Consider the following 27750-nt stretch of genomic DNA (forward strand, 5'->3'; position numbering starts at 1 on the left):
GAGGGCATCATTCCTTCCCAAGACCACAGTCCAGATCCACTCCTCCATTCTCCTTCCTATCTGATTACCTGGATGTGCTGCATCCTCAGTCAGGCCCGCACAGCTCCGTGTTCAGAGGACCAGCAAGAGGCATTGGTGATCGTAGATAGAACTGCATATATGGATTTTTAAGATTTAGCTTTCCAATTCAATAATCATTTATGGTTTCGCATCTTCCTTAATATTAGTAGGCTGTCTTCACACTTTACTGTTAGTTTTATGTATATATATTTAGAAGGAACACAACAGCTGCGTGTGACAATCCAGAATGAAAGATGCGGCTGAGCCTAATTAATGGAGGCTTTGTCTTCACAGCACTTTTATTCCTAATAAGCAGTGTGACATTTTATTAACCCAGACACAACCTCCCACACGAAGACCTGCATACAAAGCAATAGGAAAACACAAACGTGGAGTCTCTCGTTCTATTTTTTTCCCCTGAGGCACAATTTCAGGGGCTGTCACATAATCAGGTTTCTTGTGGTTGCTGTCTGCGATTGGGTTCTCAGTCAGCATGCTACGTAACTCCACCCATCTGCACCTCAGACAGTGCACGCAAGTACTCCATGGGAGCCGTGCCACCATTGCCCTGCGATAGCTGCAGTCCGGAACGGATGCAGCCTGCCAATGGTAGGGCCAAGTATCAAACCAGTGTATCAGATTTCACAGTGTCTCCTCCCACAGATGCATGTCTGTACGCCCAGGGCGTGGTATGTATTGTTTTCTCTGCATGGTTGTATCCCTATGTCTGTACACATGATCATTACTGAATATCTTATGTGCTTACGTGAGTCGGGGAAGGTTAAATGAAGGGTCTCTAATTTCATTAAGACCTATGATAATTCAGTTTCCTGAGTCATCCTAGCATTTCTCCACTAACCAGGGATACAGTTCTAACACACTGGCCTATCACCATGTGTACCGGAGGTTGTCTCCAGTAGGTGGCCTGGATGGCCCTTAGGAGCAGATCCCGCTCCGCCTTCAGAAGTCAACACCGCCTACTGCTGATCCTTTGATCCCATCCTCCAACAAAGAGGCCAAGTCCTCAGGCGAGGTCAGCAGACATGTATGTACAGAAGAAAGAGAGCCAAGCCCAGCCTTCCTCTGACGCAATGACCAAGGCTTTGGACTCGCTGGTTTCCCACTGGCATTGCCCACTACCCTGTGATTCAGAGATAGCCATGTCCAGTTCTTCCCACACTGATTCACGAGGATGATGGATGGGTCAAAGCCCTGGACTAGAAATCACTTAATGAACCTGTGAGGATACACTTGGGGTTGTGAGACCAAGTCAGGTCGAGGCACCAGCACAGTCAGCCACAGGGCTACGATTTGGGGCTGATGAAATATTTCTTTTGAAGCCAGTGAGGCCAGAATCAATCAATCTACAACAAAAGCAGCTCAGAAACTGACCTTTCCCCTCCCGGCTCTCACCAGGAAGAGAGAAACAGAGAGAAACAGAAATCTTGTTTTTATGTCAAAATTATAGAGCAATCTTTCTGGTTTCCCAGAAATTAAAATGGGGGAAAAGATGTACGGATACAAATATTCTAAGGTCCATCTAAATATATGCCTGTTTTATTTTAATGCACCCAATGTCTGAATGGGCACACGCCATAACTTAGTATTTATTTCTATCTTCTGTTGTCACAAGTCTGGTAAGATGGGACCAAATCTATCAGTGCTTTCTGGTGTGCATGTGAAACTGCTATGCATAATTACACATTAAGGAGTGTCTGATAGAGATAATTATGAAGAATGAGGACTGTTGAGTCCATGGGAGGCACATTTGGTAAGCCCCATATTTCCCGAAATGTCACTGAACCAGCTAGTTAACAGACATTGTGCACAGGGATCAACAGAACTAACTCAAGGTTGAGCGATCTGTGGACCAGCAGTGTCAACATTGCTCAGGACCCCTCTACAGGAAAACAAACCACAGGGCACAGGCCACACCTACTGAGTTAGGATCTGCAATTTTACAGGACCCCTAAGTTACTCCTCTCATGTTAGTCTAGGAAGCATAGACTTGAGGCCTGCCCAGCCCAATTGCTTCATTTTACAAGTGAGGAGGTTTCAGGCCCAGTCAGGCTGAGGGACTGGTAACCTGTCCTTCTATGGGACTCCAACATCTAGATCCCGGTGTTGTACAGCCTTTGGCTCACTCTGCAATGCTTTTCCTCGCACGGCCCTACTATGTGATGTTGGGATTTAAATGTGAATAAGCAACTCTCCGTGCCACACAAAAAGCCATGCTAGACTGCTTGCGTTTGCTTGTCCTGGGGTCTTCTCTAAAGATTTAAGTATGTGTATATGCATCTGCAGGCAGCTTTGTGTGCATGAGGGTGCTGGTGCCTATGGCACTTCCTGGAGCAGGAGTTACAGGTGGTCAGACCGCCTGACCTGGATGCTGGGAGGCTCTCTGTGAGAACAGTACATGCTCTTAACCTCGGAGCCATCTCTCTACCTGACATCTGTATTCTCCCAATGCCCTAAATACATTTCCAAGATGCTGGGGACGGAAATAGAGAAGAGCACTGGTCAGGAGTAGGTTTCTTCACCACATGCTGCCTGGGGACAGTGAGCACATGGAGAACATGGGGGACTGGACACCCTGCTTTGGGGGCTGAGCTAATTTTCCATATTTCTGCATATCTCTGGTCCGGTGATGTGGCCCTGACCACTGTTCTTCTCTGACTCCATTCTTTACCTTATAACAAGCTTCAAAGTCACAGCGTACATGGGGCTAAGCCTTGGCATTCTAGAGCCCCCCCCCCCAAACTGTCAAAGCCACAAGGATGTGCACTGCAAATAAGATTGAATCGCTTATGATCCCAGAACCCTGTTCGAGTTGCCACCGATCTGTAAGTTTTCTGAGGCATCTTCTAAAGCAGCTTCTGCCATACCCTGCCAGTGCGGTTATTATATTTCCTAAAACAGACTTGGAAACATTAATGTCTGAGCAGGAGAATTCGGTGATGGTTATTTCCCCCTAGGTTTCAGCTGTGAAAGAATACTCAGTAACATTCAGATTATGTCACTGTCGCGCCACTAATATTTCAAGAGGCTGAGAGGGACAGGCGGGCTCTGTACTCAGTCTGTCTGGCCGACGTCTGTCTTCACTCACATGGCAATAGCACCGGCCCCTCCCGTCATATGGTGCCTTTCTGGAAAAAGCCATTCATTTCCCAGGTGTGGAGAGATTGCATTTTGTCCACGCTAACATTCTGTCTGTTATTTAGGGATCAGAAGAGGACATATTGGATACAGGGGTGCTGTGCTGAAGGAGGCAGGCCTAAAACCCACCAGAGGAGTAAATCAATAGCTCAGGATACAGGGAGATTATTAAAAGATGGCTGAAAATAGAACACCGACAATCACTGGAAGGAGATTGATTGATCAGGGAACTGATCCATGTTCTAGAGCTTCTAAATAAACCAGGAGAGACGAAGCTGCTGCTCTCTGGAAAGGGTGGCAGGGTCCCTGGCTCACCTGACTCGCCTGCGAGTTAGGGCTCTGGCATTGGATGATACCAACCGTCACCTCCTAGACGTGATCTCTACGATTCCCCACCTACCCAGTTCAAACCAGTCTCTCTGCTCTCTTCAGTCAGAAATGTTCTCTTCAGTCTAACGTTTTGTGTGCCCAAAGATAAACACCAGGTCTCTGGGCCACAGAGTGTTTTAGACAGACTGCGGGATCTTCTGATTGGCTCTCCATCATTTTATCCTCTGTCAGCCTCTCCACACCCTCTCTACAAGAGCCCAAATTGCTGTTGCTTACAGGAGCACCCGACTCCACGCACATATCCAATGTATGTCCACACAAGGCACACACATGAAACCACACACAAGTCCACGCACCTTCAGCCTGAGAGGAAGTGGGGAGGGGAAAGAGCATAAAAGGGACCTGTGGCACCTCTGCACGGATTTCCTACCCTCGTCCTGTGAAGAAACAGAGCAAGGGAAAAGAGACAGAAAGGTGAAGGAGGTAATTCCACACGCTTGCAGCCCCTCTGAAATGTTCCTCCTCAGCTTCTACTCCACAGCGATTATGATTGCAATCTAAAATCCTCCCAGTGTCTTCAGACACTGGGTCCATGGATGGCGCTGCTTTGAGAGGCACGGGACCTTTTGGAGATGGGGCCTAACTGGTAGAGGCTACTAAGGGCAAGCCTTTAATGGTTATATGTCCCTCTGGATCCTCCTTGCTCTCTGCTTCCTGTGTGCTGCGCTGTGAGCAGCCTCTGTAAGCCCCTGCCACCATGACCCGAGCTGCTCTGCCATGATGGTCCGTAACACGCTGGCTCGGTGAGCCCAAACGCATCCTTCCTCCCTCAAGCTGTGTGTAGCTGGCATTAACCCAATACAAACACACATGGTGCAGCAGTCACTGTGTGTCATATGGCCATTGGTAGGAGGCAGAAGAAACAACACCTCTGCTGCTCAGGGCTTCAGATCTGCTCTCTACCTCTCCTGGCATCAGCGGCTCCTGAGGAAGGGAGGAGAGAGGAGCTCATTGCCTCCCTGCTCTCCTCAAACCCTCATGCTTCCTTCACCTCAATCCCCTGTCCTCTGCTGATTTCCACACTTCCCTCTGCCACAGGAGTCCTTCCCTCAGTGTATGGCTGGTCCTTCCTCACATCCCATACCCACTGTGGAACTGTGGGAGAGGAGGGATAGCTCCCTCCCTAAGACAGGACCCCAGCCTCTCAGACTTGGTGATCACTGCACCACTGCCCGCTGTCCCACAACCATCAAGCTCCTGTAAAAAAGGAAGTAGGTCATGGGAGACCCAGAGCATCCTTATAGGTCAAGATTAAAACATGGAAGGTTTCTGCTGGCTTATGGCCATCGAGGTTTTTTTTTTTTTTTTTTGGTTGGGGATATATAATTTAGTTGTATGGTTTTTTTTTTTTTTTTGTATACATCATTTAGTTCTATCTTATTTGGGTATACATCACTTAGTCATATGTTTTTTTAGTATACATTATTTAGTTGTATATTCTTTGTCATGTACCTATTTAAAATCAACCCCAAAACTTTAAAATCTATTAATAATGATACTTTAAAAACAAATATCTGAAAAGAATTGATGCTAAGCCAGGAGTTGTGCGTAATCCAAGCTCTGAGGAGACTGCTCTAGGCGCATGCTCTGAGACTAACTCAGCCTGGGCTACACAGCGAGTTTAAAGCAGCCTAAGTAAGAATGTCCCAAACAACAACAATACCCAGAACAACTGTACTCTCCAAACAAAACAAAAACTGAGGCCAGTCAATTAATTCCCTGCATGTGGGAGACTTTTCTTTGCTGGGCATTAAGAATGAGCAAATAAAACCTTAGGTCTCTTTCCTGGCCAAGATCTTCCCAAAGTATTCTATGCCGCAAATTGGTGGGTCTTGAGCACACAGAGCTATCTGGGTTTAGCACACAGGCTGAGTCAGAACAAATATCTAAAGGTAGAATTGGCTGTTCTAATGAGACATCAGGAAAAACTATGGATGACAAGGCTAGCCCAAGCATGGTTCTGACTGTCAGCTTTACACTTCTTTCCTTATTTAGTGCAAGCCCCTGCCATTCTTGTGTCATGTGCCTGCCATCTACAGCAGCAAGCACTGTGGTGGACAGCCACCAGGCACTATTCCAAGTCTCTGACAGCACCGGGCTCCTATGGAGACTGTGTGATCCCCACTCACAGAGGAGAAAACTGAAGAAGCATTGAGAGGTGAATTATTGGCTCACAGTCAGAGCTAGGCGTGGGGACAGTGAGGGACAGAAGACAATTCCAACAGTTCAGTTCTAGATTTCACACTCAGGCCCTCATCCACTTCACACTTTCACCCACTCTTTCTCCTCTTTCTTACAGATGCTCTGCCCTGAGCAGCATAAGGCTAAGGAGGAGCTAAGTAAGGTCACTGGAACCTCTCCTTCCAACAGCAATCACAAATGAGCAGCCAGGTGGCCGGGCTTTGATCTCAAGTAGCCCTTCCGGTTCTTCTATTTCATCCTTTCACTTACTAATTTTCCTTATGTAAATTCATTTTCTTTGTTAAATATTTCTTTTCTTAATAATAGGGGAGCAGCCCCCCACTACCATAAATTATGCAGTGGACTTTCCCACATTTGGGAAGATTGCTGAGGTCAGCATATCCAGACTTCTTGGAAAACTACTTTATAACCATGCTTTCTCTCTCTCTCTCTCTCTCTCTCTCTCTCTCTCTCTCTCTCTCCTCCTCTCTCTCCCTTCCCTCCCTCTCTCCTTCCTCCCCACCCTTCCTTCCTTGCATCTATGTATTGATGGTGCCCAGAGAGTCCAGAAGAGAGTGTTGAGTCAATCCTCTGAGCTAAGCTAGGTAGTTGTGAGTCGCCAGTGTGGGTGTTGGGAGCTAACCTCAGTACTTTGCAAGAGCAGCAAGCCCTCTTAACCTCTGAGCCATCTCTCTAGTGGCCACCTCATCCTGGTACCTGTGATGGAGCTGGGAGTGGAACCCAAGATCTTAACCACGTGTTAAGTGTTCTCCTACTAAACTACATCCCTAGCCCTCCATTCTTTGGATCCATGGGAATGTTGATATAAAAGCCAAATAGAACATGGAAGCCACTTCTCTAGGTAGCCTGGAAGGCTATAACAGACATGGAATCTTCGGCCATCCTTCAATCCTACACTACCTGTCCACTCTCCTTTAGTCCCACCATATACTCCTCCACCAGACAAACAGCCCTTCTAACTGTACTGTAGTTTCCAATACTACTGTGCTTAGAAAATACCGAATTACTTGGAAGTTCAATATCAAACATGATGGCTTTACTTCTGGATGTCTACTTTGCAACAAAATGTGCTAAGTGTGTCCAAGTCTCTCAATAAGAATCATGGCCATTGTGATTCTTTCTGTAGTTCTTAACTTCCATTTCGTTTGTGTTAACCCCTTTAGACTGAGTTAATGAAACCCAGGAGAGTCTTTCCAATTTGGGTCCCCTAAGAAAAGAACAGCAAGAGTCAGGTGGGAGGCTCTGAGCTGTAAAACTGAAATGGCCCATTAGAAAATCACACTGAGGAAACATTTCCTCTTACACGAACCAAATCATGTAAGACATGAACTAAAATCAACCCACAAGCTTTCTGTTGAAACCCCAGGGAAACCACTAGAAAATATTTAGCAAGAAATGTTACAGTAATTGTAATAATGAAGAAGATAACCTCCCAAATGGGGAAGGAGAAAAATCTAGCTGCTGGGTCCTATTTCCTTTTAGTGAGTAACTTCAATAGACTGACTAGTGATTTCAGCCTGTCTGAGGTTATAGGGGCCTAAGTTTAACAACTGTAAATTTGCTAACAATAACCAGCAAAATCTTTAAGTAGTCTAGGACCAGAAAGATCTAAGATTATAAACTGGGAGGATAAAAATATTAGGGAGGACAGAAAAGCTACTGAAAAGAAATGTGAATCCCATGCTACAACCAAAATGAGAGCAATGGAGCTTTCACTAAAGGGATTAGATAGGTTTGAAAACCTTGAAGGAATCCTATTTAAGCAGGTAGACAGGGAAACGGAACACAGTCCTAGGTGTGACAGCTGTTGCAACCATGAATCAGATGCTGATGTGGCCAACACCTACCACCGAGGAGTAAAGCACTCTGGGGCTGTCTTCACAGCCTAGGAGTTGGTGGTGGGGTGAGTACAAACACTTTCCCTGCTATAAGAAAAGATGTCTCATATTACCAGACACTGATGGGGACAGTGCCTGCACACGGTAGAGAAGAGTGAGGAGCAGCCAGCCTTCCATGGAGAGCAACCCCTGGATGTCTCATGGAAGAGCAGGGTTGGGGAAGAATTTGGGAGAGAATTTTCTAATTCTTCTTAAAAGAAGTTAGAAATCTGGAGTTTCTATTTCACTTTACAATGCTTAAATATATGCTACCAATATAAATAAAAGGTACTTTACTAATGTTAATTGGGTCAACCCCTTTTAATAAAATGTCTATTCCATTGTCGCATTTCTTCTTTCTCAAGGAGCCCTTTTGTTGTGTGGTACAAGGAATAGAACCCAGAGCATTTAGCATTTGAGGTGGGCGCTGAGTTACACCTCCAGGCCACATACGTGAGCATCATTTTCTATTGTTGCTGGTACTGAGTCTCCCGAGCCTTTTGTTTTGCAAACAGGCTTTACAATTAGTCTCTTCCACTCTGTAGCTTGCCTTGTCCAACCCCTAACAAGGTTTTCTGCAAGGCAGTTTTTACAAACATCTTACTTATCGGTATTTCCTCATGTATTCCTTCCCGTGAGTGCTTTTGTGTCCGTCTAAACCTCGGGTGAGTGAGTGCCTTGTATGAATCGGCTCTGCATTTTTCATCTAGTTTCTCTGATGTTCATCCTCTTTTGGTGCCACTTGTTCTGCTCCTTCAAAACTGCAGCTATTCTAGTCCTAGTCTTACCATATAAATTTCAGGATAATTTTGCTTAGGTCTACAAAAAACTCTTGCTGAGATTTCGAGAGAAACTGTGTTAAGCCAGCACACCAGCTTTGGAAGAATCAGCATCTTCACCACATGGAGTCTTCTGACCCATCCCTTCATCAGCATCCAACATCTTCTCACCCATGACAGCTCACAGGGTCTTCTCACCACGATGGCTCCCTGCTTCACGAGCTCACAGGGTCTTCTCACCATGATGGCTCCCTGCTTCATCAGTACCCAAGTTTCAATGCACAAGTTCTTCTGAGATTACACCAAATATTCTTTTCATTTTTTCTGTTTTAATATTCTCCACTTATGAATTAACTTTTTTTTGTTGTTGTTGTTGTTCTTTTTTTTGGAGCTGGGGACCGAACCCAGGGCCTTGTGCTTCCTAGGCAAGCGCTCTACCACTGAGCTAAATCCCCAACCCCATGAATTAACTTTTAAGCACAGTTGTAGGTTTGCAGCAAATTCTGCAGAACATAAAGAATTCCTGTATATTCATGGCTTTCTTCCAATATATAGTCTCCATTTTATAAAAATCCTATATCACAGAATTCATTAGCACAATTAATAAATGCATGCTGATATATAATTATTGCTTCAAATCATAGCGTATATTAAGGTTCACCTTCAAAATGTTATTTTATACTTATGTATTAAGTATTAATCTTGTATTTATATATTTACTTTTTTTTTTTTTGAGAAAGGCTTTCTCTGTGTAGCCTGGCCTGGTGCTGGAACTTGCTCTATATACCAGGCTGGCTTTGAACTTACAGAGATCCATCTGCCTCTGACTTCCATGTGCTGGGATCAGAGGCAATGTGCCACTACCGCCTGGCTCAACTACTCACTTCTAATACACAGAGAGCACTACTAATGTCTCTGTATTTGTCTTGGGTCCTATGAGCCTCTGACCTTGACCACTGATTCCAGGAGTTATTCTGAAGATTCACCATGGCTTTTCTACTGAGATCATTATCTGTGAAGGAGACTGATTTTGTCTCTGTCTCTCTGTATGCTATTTCTTCCCCTTGTTGTATTGCAGTTATGGCAGTGATTGCATTACACTGGGAGGAGGGAGAAGACGATACACCCTAGCCTTCTCCCAGTCTTAGGAGGAAAGCATTCCCCTTTTCCTATTTCTGTTGGTTCTGTTTCCTAAACCTTCTGAGATGAGTAACTTGACTATCGTTTAGAATACCATTTTGATTTGTCTACAGTGACTTCAAGAATCCATTCTTGTATAGGTTTAGTGGGTGCTGTGTACATGCACATGTGCACATGTACAACATGCATCATGGTCCATGGCTTTCATCACTAGAATGTTGAGTGACAAGACTTTTATTCTTCTTTGTCCTGCTATCCATGTGTGTATCTCCATACATATATGTATATTTCTTCTATATATGTTTAGAACCATATCGAACAGTTATAAATTTGTGTGTGCCACTCATACAAAACTTAGAGGAGTCCTCAGGAGGCAGAGGCAGGTGAATCTCTGTGAGTTTCAGCCTGGTCTACGTGAGTTCTAGGACAGCCAGGGAAACACAGGGAAACCCTGTCTCAAAAACACAGACAACAGCAACAACAAAACCTTTGGAAATTCAATAGTCTTCAGCCATATTTACATCTCCTGCATTTTTAAAAATTTCTGGATCTTACAAGATTGTTATCTCTTTTCAGGGCATTTCCTTTAGTAAATTCCTTAGAGAGATCTACTGGTGGCAGATTTCTTTCACCTTTACTTCCTTTCCCTCCTAAAGGGTATTTTCCTGGAAACAGAATTCTGGGGAGACAGCTGCTACCGCACTTCAAACATCAAAGTGTCAGTTCCCTTTGGCCTACGCAGTTTCTGATGAGCAATCCACTGCCATTCAAACTGCAGCCACCCCAGTGCTTCTAATGCCAAGACTTGTCTCCTCACCATTAATGTTCACCAGCATGGCGCGTCTTGGTGTGGGTTTCTTTTGTTTGAGGTTGACGCAGTAGATTAGCTTTATACTGTAGTTGTAACAAATTTTCACAAATTTTGTATCTTAAAATGTCTTGAATTAATTGTCATTCAGATCCAGCAGTGAGAAGTTATGCACTCCTCCTGGCAGCCCAAAGGAGGACCGATCTTCTGACTTCCCAGCTTCTAACGCTCGTTGCAGATCTTGCCTGGTGAGCTCGCATCCCAGTGCCCTTTCTGTCCCTTTCTTATGAGAACTTGAGCTATTATATTGGACCCAATTAGATAAGACAAGGTATTTTCTTATCTCAAAAATCCCAGTCACCCCTGCAAAGTCCTCTTATCGTATACAACAAAACATTCACAGTTTTAGGATCAAGGCATGGGCACCTTTAAAAGGAGAAGTATTCAGGCAACTATATGGCATTTCTTATGTCTGTAGATTTATAATTTCTGGTCAAATTGTGTAGGTTTCAGTTTCTTCTTCAGATCTGTTTCAGTCCCCCCATCTTTTCCTATTCTTAGGGTGCTCCAAAGATACAAGGTGAGATTTTTGGCACACGTTTAATGTTCCTGGGGTCCTGTTATTTTATTTTCCAGTCTACTTTCTCTCCATTGTTCAGACTGAACAATTTCTATGGTCCTAACTCCCGGTTCCCTGGCTCTTTGCCGAGTCCCTCCAGCGGCTTTGCGGTGTACCTGCCGAGGTTTCCTTCTGCTTATTCTACTACTCCATTCCCTGAGGACAGTACATCTTCACTGTATTTCCTACGTGTGTTAGGGCCCAGTGTTCACAGATGTAGCTCCTGGCTCATGTTGCTCACCGAAGCTTTTCAAAGATGGCACTCTAACGTCTTCCGCTGGTAGCTCTCACATCTGTCATCTAGTGTGGGCCTGCACTGACTGACCCTTCTCCCCCACCACAGCGGTTGCTAGCTGCCTTGTTCCTGGTGTGACAGGGTTTGACTTTATTGCTTGATTTTGTTCTTTGCTTTGTTTTTCATCAAAATGTGGATGTTTTGGTGAATATGTTAGAAGTTGCTGGATCATTTGCACTCTTCTGGGGAGCTGGGCGGAGTGGGAGAGGAAAGGCATCACAGGGCTCCCTAGTGTAACCCACTGATGTCTGAAGGGAGGACTTCCCCTGAAGGCCTGGCAGGAGTGAGACTCTGGGTCTCTACTCAGCCTCCACGGATACTTTCCTGGCTCGAAGGAGTCACCATTGTTTCTTGTGTGATGTCTTCTGACTCTACTCCAATGGGAGAAGAAAAAGGCCCACACTATTGGAAGTGGGCCATCCTGGCCATTCTATGGAGCTAGGATTGCAGGTTCTCCACCTGAAAGAAATGCTTTTGTCTGTGATTCTGCCCAATGAGGAAGGCTGGTGAACTGCAGCCCAGCAAGAGTGGAAGTCTATTGCTTCCCATCAGTGAGTGCTGTCAGAAAGCAGCCATGCATTTCTCCATGCATTTCTAGTTTATTAGAGTGCACCACTATTAAGTTTTCTTTCAAGGCCATCCCATTTCTGGTACTTTAACTACAGGAAAAAGACCTTAGTTTTTAGTGGTGTTGCTGTGTGCTTGCTTGCTAATTAGTCTGTGCTGGTGGGTTCTCAACAATGTTTTCTACTCCAAATCTGGGTGGGTCTGTGAGGTAGAAGGAAACCCAGGTAACGTCTCCCTGGATTGTTTGTGCAGGGTCCACAGGCAGGTTTGTCTTGATTCCCCATCGTCCTTAGAATCTTAGGTTTGATTCACATTTAATACACTGAGTTTTAGTTGAAGTTAGCCGAACAGAGGGAAGTATGTCGATGCCATCTTTCTGGAGGCAGAGAAAAAACTTCCCTTTCTATTGTATTGAGGCTAAACTTAGCATTGTTATTAAGCAAGGAAATTGCATTTGCTACACTGAAAAAGTTCTATCAAGTGCAGAAGGTTACATGAAATCAATTTGGAATGGCTATCAAAGACCTGAAGGGTTTTTAAAGTAACGTGTTTTAAATATTTTTTCAAAGAAAACACAGCGATGTTCACTTTTATTTAGAAAGAAGAAAGAGATCTTTTCTGTGTGGGTGATATTTCATAATTACTACCAAGAACCCATATGTTTTAGTTCTTTCCCTACCTTGGTAATTATTTGAACTCTTCTTTTCTGTTTAATAAGAAGCAGATACATCATACTATGTGAAGGCTTCTCCCCAGTGACCTACTTGTAGGATGCATATATGAAGTGACATTACCAAAGTGCCACTAAGGTCTTAATGTGCATCCTAGTATACATTTGTCAACTCTCCAAGTAAAATGTACAGTGTGGCAAAAGCATTAGGTAATGAATGGACGTCTCTGTAGCATACATTGATGTGAGTTCCTGTCAATTAACACAAACGGATTACTCTTAAGAAGTTAAGGCAATAGAGTCAAGTAAGATCTGTAAATGGCAATGAGCATAGCTGCCATTGGAGGACACTTTAAGAGACGCTGTAAGTTCCCTGGTAGCTGGATGGCTATGCAGCCTTCTCTTGCAGAAGTTCTGAGGAGCTTGGGGCTTGATTTCATGCTCCACATAGCAATTAGAAGCAAATGGCCATTCCTTGGGCTAGACACTAAATTCATTACAAAATTGCTTAATGCGGCTATTTTCTTGTTGCTGGGCGAACAGAAGGAAACTGCATGGTACAGTACTCAGTGAACTAGAGGGTGTTATCAAGCCCTTCTGAGGACTTAGGAGAATTAAGCTTCCTCGCCAGCTTGACTCACAGCCAATCCAAAAGTATCCAAGAAAGGGCACGTAACAGTGAGGGACAAGTACTGCAGATTAAATAGCTGACAGTCACGCCACAGTGTTGAGAATTTGCACTGTGTTCTATGAGGGACAACCATTACTACAGGAGCCCATTCTGTAGTCAGCATGGGTTCAAAACACCACACCTGCCCCAGGATACCACTCAGGGAAACACTAGCCCACTCCTGTCTGTCTCTATAGGAGCTGTCTGCCACACCGGAGAATATATGTCCTTTTGACACATCCCGACAGAGCTGAGGTCTGCCCACGGATCCTATATCCAGCTGCCTTAGAACTAAGAGTTCTAAGTTCCAGTTGCCTTCATGATAAGTAAACTTAAGGCTTGTTTGGTCACAGCGAGTCTTTTAGATCCACTTCGCAGTCGGTATGTGAAGTTGCTGAATGCTATAGTTTACATGATAGCAGGGAGGGGGTTTGTTTGTTTGATTTTTGATGGTAGGGCCCTGTGATCTTTTTTATATACAATGCTATTTGCTTTAGCAAGCATATCATATTTTAACATGGCTAACATATAGTGGCTAATAGCAGAATTTTGTTTTAATTAATAATGAAAGTGTACTCTAAATCAGAACGTAGAGATAGTAATGTAGAAGAAAAGTCACTTGCTTTGTTTTGTTGAGATAGGACGATGATAGAGTTCAGGCCCAATGCTCTCATTGTAGAAAAAGGAAAAATGTGCCCTTGTGTTTAAATGTTCATCTCAGCCACATGCTCACTTCCTGTTTAATTTCAGCTTACTCTGGAATCCATATGCACTGCCTTAAGGCTATTTCCATGTGTTCAAATCTCCTAGTCTGAGAAGAAATCAATATCTTTTACTCAGCTTGAGTGTCATTAACTGGTTAATGAAAAGTAATTTCTCAACCAGACCTCATATCAAATGTGAACAGCAGTTTAAGATGAACAACATACAGTTAAACATGAAAGACAATCCCACAAAACTTGAATAAGCATGGTGAAAAGTCTCCTAGATGCCCAAGGTCAAGTTTACTATCCTCAGTCCTGAGTGGGAAGGACACTCACACACCACAGCAGGTCTCAGTCCTGAGTGGGAAGGACAGTCACACACCACAGCAGGTCTCAGTCCTGAGTGGGAAGGACAGTCACACACTACAGCAGGGCTCAGTCCTGAGTGGGAAGGACAGTCACACACTACAGCAGGGCTCAGTCCTGAGTGGAAGGACAGTCACACAATGCAAACTCTGCCCTATTGAACTAAAGCCTTGTGTGGTAACTTTCGAAAGCACTGGTCTATACTCTTAAAAAGCAAGGCTTCAGAATATATGCTTCATGCCCCACAACCCAACCCTAACCCAAAAGGCCAAAGTCCAAAATGTTCCCAAATCTGGAACTTGATGAACATTAATTTGATGCTATTTTTTTTTTCATTTTGAAGCATTTCAGAGTTCAGATTTTCAGATTGGGAATGCTTAGCTAGTACGGTCTATGTAGATATTCCAACATTGACAAAACTCTGAACTCTGAAATTATTCTAGTTCTAGGCATTCTGGATAAGGAATACTAGTGTTTTGTATGTTTGTGGGTTGGCAGGGGTCGGGGTGTATCCCTATCCCCAATGAAGAGTTCAAAAACAGCTCATAATAGCAGGAGAAAATAATTTTGTTTTTGTTTTTAGACAAAAAAATGGATAACAATGCAAGAGTTTTCTTTACACACGCATATACACCCACAGCAAACAGAATTAGATAACTTTAATTTAAGAGGGACAAACAAGCACAGACCTCTCTACCCCACAGCTGGGGAAAGGCACCCTTGGGTGCAGGACACGGACTTCTTATGTGATACAGCAGCAGATGGAACCATGGTAATATCCAGTTGTGGCGTGGATGATGCATGATGGTCTCTCACACTGTTTGTGGGAGGGCGGATGGGAGCTTTAATCTCACGGAAAACGTTCCCATTTCACCTCGGGATGACTGTGTCTCCAAGTGGTGATAAACATTCCTCCTCTTGGGTGTTACCTGAGAACAGTTCCAAGAAACTATGGCCTACAAGCCAAGAGTGATTTTACAATTTACTTTTTAAAGGACACAACGCAGAGACCGATGTACTCTGGGAAGCCTGTATTACGTACTAAATGTTCACTGATAGAAAAAGTTTGCTGGCCCCCATTTTAAAGAGTGTGTGTATGTACGTGTGTGTGTGTGTGTGTGTGTGTGTGTGTGTGTGTGTGTGTGTGCATGTGTGTATATTTAGTCCTGTATTCCCAAGCAAAGGAGAAAATAAAGCCTAAGCTAACATCAGGACTGACTGGATAGATAGATGATCTGTGGAATAGTCACACGATACTAGTCTACAAAGAAACAAAAATAAACTACAGCTTGATGCAAAATACCTGAGTTAAAGAAGCAAGTCACAAGACGCACAGACCACCGCTCCACTTGCAGAAGGCCCCAGAGCCAGCCCAGAAAGCACTGGGGATATATGCATGGGCAATGAAGCCAGTTAGTGCCCCAGGGGCCAGGAACTGAGGCAGATAAGCCCTCAGCTGGAGAGTGCACCGCAGTCATCCATGGCCTAGAGACTGAGTCGTGGTTATAAAGACCCAAAGTGGCTGTGAAGACCCACAGAGCATTCTATCTGCTGCTCACCATGATGTTAAGGGTTCACAGTTATAAAAACAGAACCCTTTTTTATAACCAGTTGTCACCAGTATCCTCTCAATTATGTGTACCTACATTTAAAATTAGTGGGGGGGGGGGGAAACACTGAGTCAAAGTCCAAGATCCCTGCAAATAAAGTATTACTCTTACTTTAGAAGACTGTTACATTGTGCAGCGCATCTCACTTTATCAAAAACCATTCAATATCTGTTACCCCACAGAGCTTTGGTTCTGAGCATGCTCCGTCAACTCTGTGTAATTTATACAGCAGTTCCTTCCCAAAAGGACTCGAGGCAGCCCAAGTGATTTAGAAGTTTGTGAGAAATGGAGCGCTGTGCTGTGATAACAGTTTGTTAAAATTACAACTGGACATTAATACTACTTTTATGATCTTTAATTTCCCCAAAGTCCATTACCTCCCAAACAGTAGCTCATGGCACTAAGACAGCACTCCATAATCATTATTAATGGCCCTCTATCTTTCCCTCTAATGCATTTAACCCTACAATGTGGTTATCCTTGCAATGAGTAAACAGCAAAACGACTGTGATATATTTAGGTACAATGAGAGGGAGCAGGGCGTGGCGACACCGAAAAAAGAGCGGGGAAAGCTTTCTCAAGGGAAAGAGCCTGAATGAAACTGTCTTGCTTATTTCATGCAAATATTTACACAATCACACTCTACATATAAACACTGGGGAAAAAACAGCTTAGCATGTCAATAGAAAAGCCAGGAAATGCTAAATTCTAACAAAGGAAAAGTTGCAGGAAGTGTCAGGATGAAAGACCCCAGACATATTGAAGAGGTGCATTCGTCATCTTAAAGGAGAAAGAGAAGTTGAATCAGCAAACGATTTTGCTTTTCTTGGCAGTAATAGCTGGCCTGTTTCCTCTTAGTGTTTTGAATAAGCACTGTACTGATTTGTTCACCCTTATAGTTCAGTGTGTTAAATGCCTTTTACAAGTAGGGGTTCCTTGGTTCTGTGAAGAACTGAGAGAGAGCTCAGGTTTTGTCAAACTCTCAAGCTAACACACTTTTAATTTTTTTACTTTTTGTATGCCATGAGTGTAGGTGTTCTGCCTGCATCTATGTCTGTCCATAGTATGCCTGCCTGGCGCCCTCAGAGGCTAAAGAAGGCACCGGATCCCTGGAACTGGGGTTAGATAGTTCTTAGTTGCCACCAGGGCTCCGGGAGTCAAACTGGTACTCCTGACCCCTGAGATATCTCTCCAACTCCAAGTTACCATAGTGACCTGCTCATCTTTATGGATGCTAGAGAAAGACACCATGGGACAATCAGCACAGTTTTTATGCTCAGTCTCTTCTGTTTGAGGCTCAAATTCCAGCGGTGCTGGAGAAAGGCCTGGTGGAGACCATGATTGCTGTAGGTGTGCATCTCACCAGCAGAGTACAGGGATCTTGTGTTGTGCCTTCCTCTGCAAGGAGACAATATCCTTATCTTGTCAGGCAATAAACAAGCCTGCTCTTTGTCTGCAGGGAAACACTATCTCTTTCCTTCATAGATATTCATATCACAAATTTTCTTGAAAAGATAGCTCAGCACAAAAAGACTGTGAATGTCTCTGACCACATGACATATTAACTGTGAAGAAAATACGGAGAATACTCTCAACATTTCCAGCCCTTTAGAAAAACAAAGCTTTGAAGACTATTCAGTAAGGTGTGTTGTAGTTATTGATTAATTTGAACAGGGATTGCATCTCTCAATCCATGAACACCAAATATCTTTCCCCTAACCAGGCATATATCTTAATAATACTAAATTTTCTTCACAGAAAGACCTAATTTTTGTAGTTTATCTTGTTAATATAAATACCATTTTCAATGTTTAAAGGATTCGAACAGGACCTAATTCTCCTGGGGTGCAGAATTCCGTGACTACAATGATCACGTTTTCTAAAATCTTTCTAAACTGAGATAATTTGTCAAATACCTTGGACTATAAAACCACAAGGCATTTATGGAGCTATACTTGTGTGCTGAGTGTTAAGTTGATGCTTCACCTGTTTGCTGACCATTAAATTGATGTTCTGTATGTAGTAATTCTTTTATTTTCCAAAACTCTATGAAAAAAGGTTTGCTATTAGGATGAAGACAATTAGACAGACAGTACACTGAATTTGCTCATGGTCACAAATACATGGTTACTACAGAGTAGATTTAATGCTGGACACTGGGAAGTAGACATTAAGGCAATGTCATCAAGGAACTCACAGTTCAACAGAAGAAAGGCAAGGAGACATCTACAGTGTGCAACGCTCTTGAAGCTGATAGCATTATGGAATGGAGGTGGAAGGCCTTTAAGGCAGACTGTGCTGGGGGCTTGGACAGCCAGGATCAGCTTCTCAGGGAAAAGAGGCTCTGAAGAGTAAAGCAGGAATTAGTAGCCAGACTCAGGGGTAGCTTATGCAAAATCACAGACCACATCTGAGCACCCTGGTTGCTCAGCTAGAACCCAGTAACGTGTAGGAAATCAGGCTGATTGACCATTAGGAGCCCCATCTCTAAAGACCCTGTATGCCATGCCAAGGAGGCAAAAGTGTCTGGAGACCATGTTCAGAAGACACAATGTAACATTTTAAAGAATGACATGAACAAATCAATATACTAGAAAAGTTTCCCAGCATCAGGTAAGAACATAGTGCTGGCCAGATCCGGCAGAATGCAGACTAACTAGAGACTTCAAAAGTAATATGGGACCGGTGCTTAGCAGACACAGTATAACAGACCGTAAAGGACAAAGCTATCTCAGACTGATCCACCTTATCTGTGCAGCTAGTGATGGGGGACGGTAAGACAAGACTGCAGGAAGAGAGGATGTGACAGGACACACACGGAATAAAATGGTAGAGCTGGGTGTCTGGATATAATACAGAGATCCACTTCGTGTCAGCACCAAGGGAGAACTGACAAAGAGGCAGGGAGACCAGTTCATTTCCTCCATATAGACCTGAGAATTCATGGATGGATAACTCATGGCAGGCCTTGCTCTAGGCCGAAATCCATGAAACCTTTGCTCATCAATCAGTGGCACACTTCACACTCATATTTCTGACAGGTATATCCCAGGCTACATAATTAAAGCAAGTACCTTCACAATAGCGGTTTAGACACCTGCCTGGATTTAAATAAGAGATGTATGTATATTAAAGTGACAATATTACTTTTAATAATGGGATTTAAAAGACGTTCATTCAAAATGTGACTTCATTTTAGATATATTAAATATGACAGATCTATAGACTCTTTGGATCTCAGAGAGAAGGTGTTCATAAACGCCCAACAACTTGCCATTAAATGATTATGTCCTTCTGTATATCTACTCTATTTTCTTTATCCAAAATTTAATCAGAGCTAATATGACAAATTAAACAATAATGTAATCTGGTGAATTAAGATTTTCCCCCCTACTACATATGAAAAAAAAAAAGACACTGAAAATCGTCTCCTCAGTAAAGTCATTGGAATATGCCACTTTACTGGTCAGATGGCACGAGGTCTCATTAAATAACTCACTCTTTTAATCTCTTGTTTTGTTTTGTTTTTGTTTTTTTCCGGAGCTGGGGACCGAACCCAGGGCCTTGTGCTTGCTAGGCAAGCGCTCTACCACTGAGCTAAATCCCCAACCCCTAATCTCTTTATCTGATATAAGATCTAGCACTTATTTCTTGTACTGATGAACTTCAAGAGAAAAAAAATCACAGCAAAATGCAGGGACTAGAGGCCAGATTGTGACTTCTGCCATCTCTCTGAGGCACAACTGGAGCACTGTCAGTAGACATACTATGTATGAGTGCATTTGACAGGCCACACCACACATGCATGCATTAGACAGGCCATACTGCACATGCATGCATTAGATAGGCCATACTGCACATGCATGCATTAGACAGGCCATACTGCAATGCATGCATTAGATAGGCCATACTGCACATGCATGCATTAGACAGGCCATACTGCACATGCATGCATTAGACAGGCCATACTGCACATGCATGCATTAGACAGGCCATACTGCACATGCATGCATTAGACAGGCCATACTGCACATGCATGCATTAGACAGACCATCTGCACATGCATGCATTAGACAGGCCATACTGCAATGCATGCATTAGATAGGCCATACTGCACATGCATGCATTAGATAGGCCATACTGCACATGCATGCATTAGACAGGCCATACCATCATTCTACTCACTTCGCCCTCTGACACTGCGGCAAGGGCGAGGCCTTAACAGTACGCCCTAGCATGTGTAAGAGCACTTGTCTTCAGCAGGAGCAACGGCTCAGTGGTTAAGAGCATTTGTTGCTCTGTGCCCTGCATCTACCTGTGGCTCGAACCATCTGTAACTCTAGGTCGAGGGTGCTGACCCCTTCTCTTGGATTTCGTGGGCACTGCTTTCACATGGCACATAGCATATATGCAGGCAAAACACCCATATACATAAAATTAAAAATATTTTTAAAAAAAGAAAAACTGAGTTTAGCAAATATTTAGGGTACAAGGAATTAAAAATATATACTATGCCTCCCAAATCCCGGAGTATCTATGGATACCACCGGCCTCCTGTCAAATATATTTATGAATGAAAAAGTATCAGCTGTGAGCACACACAATCTTTTTCTTTTTGTTATCCCCTGAACAATTACAATATCTCAACTGTTTGATAGTATCTTAGTTACTTTTCTATTGCTAGGATGAGACACCATGACCGAAGCAACTTAAGGAAGAAAGGGCCTGTTTGGGGACTACCCTCTGAGAACAGTAGAGGCCATGACCATCATGACAGGCCACCAGGCAGCAGAGGGCAGGCAGGCAGGCAGGCAAGGCAATGGAGCAGTAGCCAATAGCTTACATCTCAATCCACTGAGGCAGGGAGAGCTAGTACGGGAATATCATTGGCTTTTGAAACCCCAAAATGCCTGCCCCTGGTGACACACTTCCTCCAACAAGGCCTTACTTCCTAATCCTTCCCAAACAGTCCCACCAATTGGAGCCCCAGTATTTAGATATATGGGGGCCATTTCATTCAAATTACTACCACCACCACCGCCGCCGCCGCCGCCGCCGCCGCCGCCGCTGCTGCTATTGCTACTGCTACTACCACCACTAAATGGCATTTTCATTTTTCATATTATATGTAATTTAGAGATGATTTAAAGTAAATAGAAATATATGTATAGGTTATACGCAAATACTGTGCCATTTTGTACATGGGTCTGAATAGCCTCTGATTTTGACATCTGCAGAGCATCCTGAAAGACATCTCAGGGGATGACTGCTCTAAAAACAGCACGCTGACTGTATAGAGCCTTCTGGAACCATCAAACTGGCTGAATAAAGGTAACTGACTGCATCTCTGACCCAAATCTACCCCAGACAAGACATCATGTCTTTAGAGAGTAAGCCAGCCGTCATAGATGCAGATGGCCACTAAGGACGTTATCTAGCACAATTAAGTTTTTTTTTTTTAAATTAAAGACCTCATATTGTAACCAAGTATAAAAATAGGCGAATACTGATGATAAATGGTATGCCAGTATTACTTTATAATGCACATATCTATCCAGAAAATGTGTCCAGACTTAATAGACAATACACACAATCAACTCGTAGAATGCTATCCCTATAATCCGAAAGCTAGTTCCCCCTGTACAAATCTACTGCTCTTCAAACTGCGATTAATTGCCTACAGTTTTTTTTCCTTTCAAGGGAGTCACTGAAATTCCTTTCCTTTGCTTACAACTGTGGGCACAGATGGGGGACCATGTTGCATCCATGTCTGATGTGCCTTGTCTTTATGCAAGTTTCCCAGACATGGCCCGGAGCCACCATGTGCAGTCTGACAGTGAGACTGATCACACACCCCAGGCAGCCCACGCCACTTTGGGAAAACCTGGACACAAGACGTCAGCCTCACAGAAGAAAATGGATTGATAGATGCTGATGAAAATAACCCCAGGGAAAAGTGCTTGCCTCAAGTTTTGAAGGAAACCCTGTCTCCATCTCCAGTGTGACAAACCTGGGGCGAATTGGGGATAAAATGGCCAGTATCTCCTCTCTATTGCTTCTGTACATCACAGATGCTGGTTTCCAGCCACAGATAGGCAGCTCCAGCCAGGAGTCCATGATGAGTCATGGCCAGTCTGTCCCTGGTCACCTGCAAATGGCTTGACCAAAAGCACATAGCAGAGAGAGGCTGGCTCAGAAAACCCTTCTCTCGCCCTCTCATGTCCTTCTGTCCATGACCCCACGTCATAATGAAATGAAATCTCTCGTACAAACACGGTCAATATCCTATCTACAGAAAATGAAGGGGAAGCAGCCTCACGTATATAGATGGATGCAGGCAGGTTATTTGCAGAAGCAGATGGGTTGGCAAGCGAGCTTTCAGGCATGATTGGTGATTATCAATGTGCTTTCCAGTCAGCAGCCCTCTTCCTACCCTTACATCATCTGTACAGCCCTCGGTTCAAGAGCCACTTAAGAAATAAATGATTCATGGTGGCTGGAAGCAGGATGGTTCTCTATAATGCATAACGGTTGTTCTCAAGTCCACGGTGATAAAAACTTGTTACCCCTTAGCCCTCTTCAGTCCTTCTAGGGGACAAAGGGTAAAGATAAAGAAAGGCCATACAGATCAAACACCTCCTTTGCAATATAGGTATTTTCCAGTGGATCTACGATTCTAGCTTTGAGGAATAAAACTAAACTCTTTTTTAATATGCTTACATGTACTTTTTGGAATAAAACATATACTATAGTTTATAAGCATGAGCCACAAACATAAATTTATGGTTTATCACACTTATATTTAAGTTTTTTATTTTGTTGTGTATCACAGGGTAGCCTTGAACTTGTAACCCCTTGCCTTAGCCGCCCAAGTGCTTGGATTACAGGCATGGATCATTACATAATCTATAAGCATATTTTGGGGGCATATTTTCTTTTTCTAATTAATTATTCTTTATTTACATTTTAAATGTTGTTCCCCTTCCAGTTCTCCCCTCTATTTCGCCTCATAGACGGTGCTCACCCACCTACCCACCCACTCCCACCTCACCCTTCTAGCATCTCCCTTCTCTGAAATATCAAACCTCCATAGGACCAAACCTATATCCTCCCACTGAGGATAGACAAGACAGTTCTCTGCTACATATATAGTAGGAACCATGGGCTGTCCCATGTATAGACTTTGGCTGGTGGCTTAGTCTCTGGGAGCTCTGGATGCGCTGGGTAGTTAATACTGTTGTTCTTCCTATGGGGTTGCAATCCCCTTTGGCTCCTTCAGTCCTTCCCCTAAATCTTCCATGGGGGTTCTCAAGCTCAGTCCAGTGGTTGACTGTAAGTATCTGCATCTGTCTCAGTCAGCTGCTGCTAGAGCCTCTGAGAAGACAGCCATGCCAGTCTCCGGTCTGTAAGCACAACATGACCTCAGCCACAGTGTTGAGAAACAAGTCATCTGTGAGATATGTTCCGGGTGGTGTAGCTATGCTCTTCCCATTTACACAGGAGGGTCTATTTGTAAAATGGACTAAACTGCCAGACCTACCTGCCCTACATTGGCTGCGTGACCTTGGGATAGCTACTTAATTGTACTGAGCCTACTCTGTAACCTCAGAAAAGCAAGCTTCTTTAGAGTCTTGTGAGAATCGAGTGAGGCAGTAAAGAAAGAGAACAGTCCTCAGATACAATTTTTTTCTTGAAGACTAGTCCATGTATCCCTGCTGAGACGAGCTACTGGAGGCTTAATGAAGTCTGGGTCACTCTGTTACTAGATAAACACCAAAGCAAAAAGCTGTTCCCTCCCTCCCTTGTTCCCTTCCTCCCCTCCCTTCTTCCCTTCCTTCCTTCCTTCCTCCCTCCCTCCCTCATTCCCCCTTTCCTTTTGAGATAGGCGCTCAGTATCACAGACTAGCCTCAACTCATCACGTAGCAGACCTTGAAATCCTCCTCCTCCCTTGGCTTGAGAGTGCTGTGATTACAGGCATATACCACCATACCCAGCTTATATGATGTTGGTAACTGCACACAGGAGGTCACGAGTGGTATGCAAGCAAGCACTGTACCACTTGAGCCACACTCCCAGCCCCGGAAGTCATCATTTCTAACAAGCATTTTCACCAGTGAATTTAGCCTGCTGCTGTCTTACCAGGTTGTAACCACAGAAGAGCAACATTTCAGCACTGGCATACAATGTTTACAACTTGGCTTGGACTCTGAGTTGCTATTTCCAGGTCTAATTCACCTTGTAGAGTAAGACATTACCCAAAGTGATCTTCCCGAAATACAGAGCTGCTTGGGCAGGGCACGGGTATCTATCCTCAATCATCCACTCTTCTGCCTGGGTCTCCTTTGTCAGGATGTAAGTCCTTCCGGTCCTGCTTGTCTCTTATGTCAGCTTAAATGTCACACTGGAAGTCCCTCCCCTTAGCTGCCTCATCATTCTCAGTGACAGGACTACATTTTACTCTCTGACAGGGACCTAACATTTGTTGATAGTCCCTTGAAAATCAAAGTAGATAGATAGCCCCTTGCTTCTGTGTCTGCTACCTGCTATTGGGCCTGTCACTTAGTAGGCCCTGTGCAAACAGAGGCTGAGTGGAGGAGCATGCTCATCTGTTGTTGGTCTGCAACAGGGCCAGCCTGGGTAGCATTCTCATATTGAGGATTGGAGGCTGATACGTAGACAAGCTGCATTTCTTACCTCACAACAGGACAACTGCCAGGCAGTTTGCTCTGTGCAGTATCTGTGTCCAGGGGGAACCAATAAATAAAGAGGTCTCTGTTACTCCAGCTCCACTGAAGCAGGCTGGATTTTAGTCATTTGCCGTGAGAAGTTGTTTGCCAAGTGAAGGGTCTTTAGGACTGTCACATACTTTTCCCATCAGATCTCTTAAGACAGCTCTGTATCCTTGTTATTAGAATCAAAATCACCTCATTTATAATTCCCTGCCTATGAACAAAACTAAAACTATTGTCTTTGAAACAGAATTGTGCCCTCATGATAAGGAAATGGACTCCAGAGAGTTCCACAAAGATTTGTGGTTTAAGTGATCTCGGCTCATTTGGAGACTGTGGAGTGACTGGACACACTCATAGGTCCTACTTTGTTCCTTCTAGAAAGCACACATTTTCTGGCCACAGAAAGTCTGGGGAGAGACTGGAGAGAGAAAAGGAAAGGGCGTGGGTCTGTGGAGACGGGAAGGATCTAGGAGGAGTTGGAGGGTATAAAATCATAGCCAGAATATACTGTATGGAAAATCTATTGTCTATTGTTAAAAAGAAGAAAAGAAGAAACTCATAAAGAGCTGGCAGCTTAGGTGAGAGCTCCTCTCACTGATGGCTTAGGAAGAGCTTCTGTCTGTCCATCATGGCTCCCAGCAGAGAGTCTGGCATCCCATTGTTCCCTGTGGTCAAAGGTGAAGAGAACTCCGCCTGAGAACAGGGAATGGGTCCTCTGTAGGGGCCATGTTGGCTTCACCAGCAGCTAACTGCAGGTGACATAGGAGGAGCCATGCATATGCATGTTAGTTTGGAATGTCACATAAGGAGACACGGAAACGCTGGGCTGTGCGAGCAAGCCTAAGGACGTTCCTGGCCAGCTTCAGAACAGGGAAGCACAGGTCGCACCAGCATGCTTTCTTGCTTGCTGAGGTCGCATGGCTGTCTGGGAAAAATTGTACTGGCCAGGCAGCCATGGGTGCTGTTTACTGTATCCATGATCCTGAGCTGAAACTGAATGCAGGCAGAGAAATGGGGGAGGGGCAGCTTTTCATCGTCTTCCATTACCTCCCCAAAGTCCTGCTCCTTCCACAACGGCTTTTCTTTTAGAGATTTGTCTTATTTTTAAGCCATGTGTCTGTGTGGGTATGTGAACATGGGTGCTGGTGTCCATGAAGGCCAGAAGAAAGGATGAGTAACCCCACCCCCACCCCCTGAGCTAGAGCGGCAGCCATTGTGAGCTGCCAGACTTGGGTTCTAGGAACCAAACGAGACCTCTGGGAGGGCAGCAAGCGCTCTTAACCACAGAGCTACCCCTCCAATTCTCACAATGGCTCTTGACATTGGACAACATTCAGGTATTTTAAGTACTGCTACTTATTAACATCAGCTGTGTCCTACAAACCCACCAAGGTCAAGGCCCCACAGCAGGACCCTTTAATTGGATGGCTGGGTGGGGACCAGTCAGCAACCTGTAGGCCTCCCCGGGGATGCTAATGTGTAGCTAGCCTGGAAAACTACCACAGGAAAGGCCATGGCTAACACAGACAGGGCGGGAGAGCGTGTTTAAATGAGGAGTGGATGTCTAACGAAGCAAGGTCAAGGTTCTGTGGACTGTCAGCTTTTTAACACTGGGAATGTGGGAAAGCCAGGGCCTGTGTACAGATTCAGGAATACATACAGCAAGGGGAAGCAGATGATGCCAGGGTAGGACTACAGCAGCTCCTGGAGTTAAGAACGGGTAAATCACACCAGTGAGGGGTGATCCCTGTGGAAACCACTGGCTGACACAGGAACAGCAGGTGGAGCTGCTCAAGGGCAGGCCTGCCAACAGAAAGAGTGGGGTCCATGCTTCTACAACTACATGTGGGTATCCTCCTGTACTCGCGACTCATCTTCAGAACACTGGCAACCCAGCTAAGAACGTAACGAACAGAAGCAGTAAAGAAATAAACATAGCGGAAACAGATAAGCTATTGCAATCCCGCGCCTAGCACACATACCCGAGGGCTAGACAGTCACTAAGACGACCACCTCACCTTACTCTCCTCGAGACCTTCAGTCTTTTGATTCTATCCACCCCATTGCCCCCCTCCTTCCTGGCCATCTTCATTTCCTTATAGCCCCAATCTCACCACTTAAAACAAATTATCCTAGGGTTCAGTTTGTGCTGTTTGCATGCGAGGGTGTGGAGCTGTCCAGGGACTGTGGTTGACCTGGCGGGGGAGCGCCCTTAAAGACAACTGACTTTCTCTCTAGATGCTCTCCAATGTCCATGGCTCCTCAGCAGGGATGGGCCCGTAAGCCCCTTCCCTCTCCATGCTAGAACGCTGGCTGGCTTGTCCTTGCACAGACAATTGTCACAGAGATGGAATTCCTGGCTGGAGGACGGTCCAAGGCAGCAGAGGCCAGCCCTCTCAGACGCTCCTGTGAATGCACATTTATTTTTTCCTCTATCGTTGATGTGGTAATACACTCGGCTCTTTGATAAGTGGGCCCCACCGTCTCTAGTATGTTTTTATCAATGATGGTATTTACTGGGATAGAATACATATTTACTTGTTAAAAAAAGCAAACCTTACTCGGGGGTGGGGAGGATAAGAGTTCCAAAACTAAAACAAACAAACAAACAAACAAAACAAAACAAAACAAAAGAGCTCTGACCCACGGCGGGAACAGTGGGAAACCACTGGAATCTGGACATGAACAGAGTAAATGACTAACCACCATCATTTGTTACCATTAGGCACTGCGTTTCACACGGCAATGGAGATGCTGGCAACTCAGAACACGTCTAGGTGTTTTGCCCTGAGCCAGTGCCCTTGTGAGTTGAGTGCAGTGGGGGTCCCTCACAGTCTCACCATGTCCCCAACAAACTCCAACTCTAAGTACTTTTATCTACCTCAAGACAGCTTTTCCTAGTAGACTCTCTTCCCCAGTTTTCACGTCTTTCTGTACTGAATATTTTCTCGTCCCGCAACTTTGTGACGGGTGTGAGAGTACCAAGCTGCCTGGGATGACAACTGGGACTGTGGCCTACTGGCTTTCTTCATGAATTATTAAGTAGTCATTCTGTGTGTTGCGTGGGCACACTCGCATGCCCATGTGTGGATCATTCGAGTACA

This window comes from Rattus rattus, chromosome 3, assembly GCF_011064425.1.
Source record: "Rattus rattus isolate New Zealand chromosome 3, Rrattus_CSIRO_v1, whole genome shotgun sequence".
In the NCBI taxonomy this organism is placed as follows: Eukaryota; Metazoa; Chordata; class Mammalia; order Rodentia; family Muridae; genus Rattus; species Rattus rattus.